Consider the following 2,493-nt stretch of genomic DNA (forward strand, 5'->3'; position numbering starts at 1 on the left):
TGAATTATTTATAAGTAATTCCAAACAGGGTGGAGAATGGATCTTTGCGATAAATACGTTTACTGTCTAATTCTATTTTGTGGATTTTTTTTACTATCGTTCGATTTTGGAAAAATTCGTTGGGCACGGTTATACAAAAGAAAACAAAAATTGATAAAATTATGTTAAATATATATTTTTAAATATTATAATAAATTAAAATTTATATTATTAAAAAAATATAAACTTGAAACTTTTTTAAATATGAAAAATAAATAAATATATTGTTGATATTAAATATTTAATTGGGTAAGATCGGAGAACACAAATATCATCACCGTTCCATTCCGGTCAACCGGTCAAACCGAAGAAAAACAGGAATAACGGGACAATTTAAATTGAAAACCACGAGACGAGACAGATTATAAATGTGATTGTCCCTGTAAATAACATTTTAAGTCTTATAATTTTTTATTATAACTAAAAGAATAATGATCATTGTGACGAATAATAACTAAGTGAAAAAATAATTATAGTGAAAAAATGAAAAACAAGTGTTTGGGGACGGTTACTTTTTAATGTATTTTGTGATTAACCCAACTTTCCAAACATGAAATTCAGCCCACCACCACCATGAAATCACCATTTTATTTATTTAAGTTTGTATGTTTATGATTTACCAAATGGCCTAAATTAATTTGTCATTAATATTCATGATTCTAAAGATTGTATTATGATCACTACTTTGACTGGTAATGTGTCACACTTTCAATCTAATCCAATATATTTAAAATATGAAATTAAAATAAACAAATAGAAGTTGGTTTATTGTTTTATTTGAATATAATCAAATTAAAACTTATTACGTACTATGATCATCTTCTTCATTCTTATCGCGCGCACACACAATTCAGCATACATACATGTCCACGCTGGCACTCTACTACTCTAGGAATCATAGCTATAGCTAGCTATTATCATCTTCTTCTTTCCCATCGCATACACACAATTCACAATATATTTTGACGTCCACGCTGGCACTTTAGGAATCATAGCTAGCTGGCACTCTAGGAATCATACCTAGCTATGATTCCTGCTAATAACGGTTTCAGCAGAAATGTTGCATCGTGATTATGAATAATGAAAGCAATGAGACTTTGTATATATAGATCCATCTGGGAACATTTTTATAATAGTGATCGGTTTCTGCTAAGGAAGGATGAGTGATGAAATGAGAGATGATGCTAGAGCTGCTTCTGCTTCTTCAACAACTGTGGGAAGTTGATTTCCGAGAGTTTACTCTTTCCTACTTTCCTACTCTGATACATAACTACTCATAGATTTGTTCATTAATTTATTCTCTTTCCATTTAAAAAACACTTATAAATGTCTAAATAAAATAAATATAATAATTCATAAATATTTTTTTTTTAGGAATAATATCCTCTAAAAGTCTAATCCATCAAGATAGTATAGTGATAAAAGTCAACTTAAAAAATTAAAAAATTAATATGTCATGACCCTTACGGGTTCAATTCTATCTAAAGCGCTTTAAATTTGTGTGTGGAATTTATCATGCTATATATATATATAGAGAAAGTACGGCTTGATTGACAACATACATGGAAGATACATGGAAGGGGTGTGAAATGTCTCAAACATAATTTGGGTCATCTTTTCACGATTAGCCTTAGAGTTAAGAGGTGCTTCACTAAGAAGAACGAATGATCTTGTGGGGAAACACTAAGATCATTGAATCTTTTTTGCCATACTTTCTCGTATCGTCCCAATTGTTCACAATACCATCCTCAATTGGGTATTTTAAATTTAAAACGCTTCTCATTATCTCAGCTTTATCACCTACGTAGACATCTTTCAGCATTTCATCCATCACACGCATGTGACGAGGACGACCCACAATGCTAGGAAAGATAGTTCGTGGAGCATCATCTCCGGCAAATCCAGCCTACCAATTGAAATCTTTCGATTACAATTTAGTCATATATCTTAAATACGTATGAAAACTCACTCCATTTGTAATACCATAATTCTTTCAATCCCATTGACGCACACAATTGGCTGAATGTCCTCACATTCTAACATCTTACTTCCTGTCCACATATTCAAATAAGAAGCGATAAGATCATGCATCATCATTTCTGATCTTTGAATTACATTTAACTAGTAAATCATTAATAACTTTAGTGGCAAAAGGTTAAAACTAGTATCACATCATATAATTATAGTCAAAAGAGATAATCATCCAATCCACTTATTTTGGAAAACAAAGATGATAAATATATCGTAGGATTTTAGCTTGAAATGTTAAAAGATCATATTGCATCAAGTTCAATGGACAAATTATAGACATGTTGAATCAAGTTCAATGGACAAATTATAGATCTGACTCTACACGTGTGAATCATAACAATTAATTGATATGGGAAAATGAATGACAATAAGCATCATCCCTTTGTTATTTGATCTTCCTACGTATTTACTTTTTAGGAAATA

At 30.5% G+C, this 2,493-nt stretch overlaps 1 pseudogene; it reads right to left on the reverse strand.

Moving 5' to 3' along the window:
* Positions 1-1,223: 1,223 nt before the first annotated feature.
* LOC124910124 lies at positions 1,224-2,082 on the reverse strand (annotated as a pseudogene).
* Between the last annotated feature and the right edge of the window lie 411 nt (positions 2,083-2,493).

This window comes from Impatiens glandulifera, chromosome 7, assembly GCF_907164915.1.
Source record: "Impatiens glandulifera chromosome 7, dImpGla2.1, whole genome shotgun sequence".
In the NCBI taxonomy this organism is placed as follows: Eukaryota; Viridiplantae; Streptophyta; class Magnoliopsida; order Ericales; family Balsaminaceae; genus Impatiens; species Impatiens glandulifera.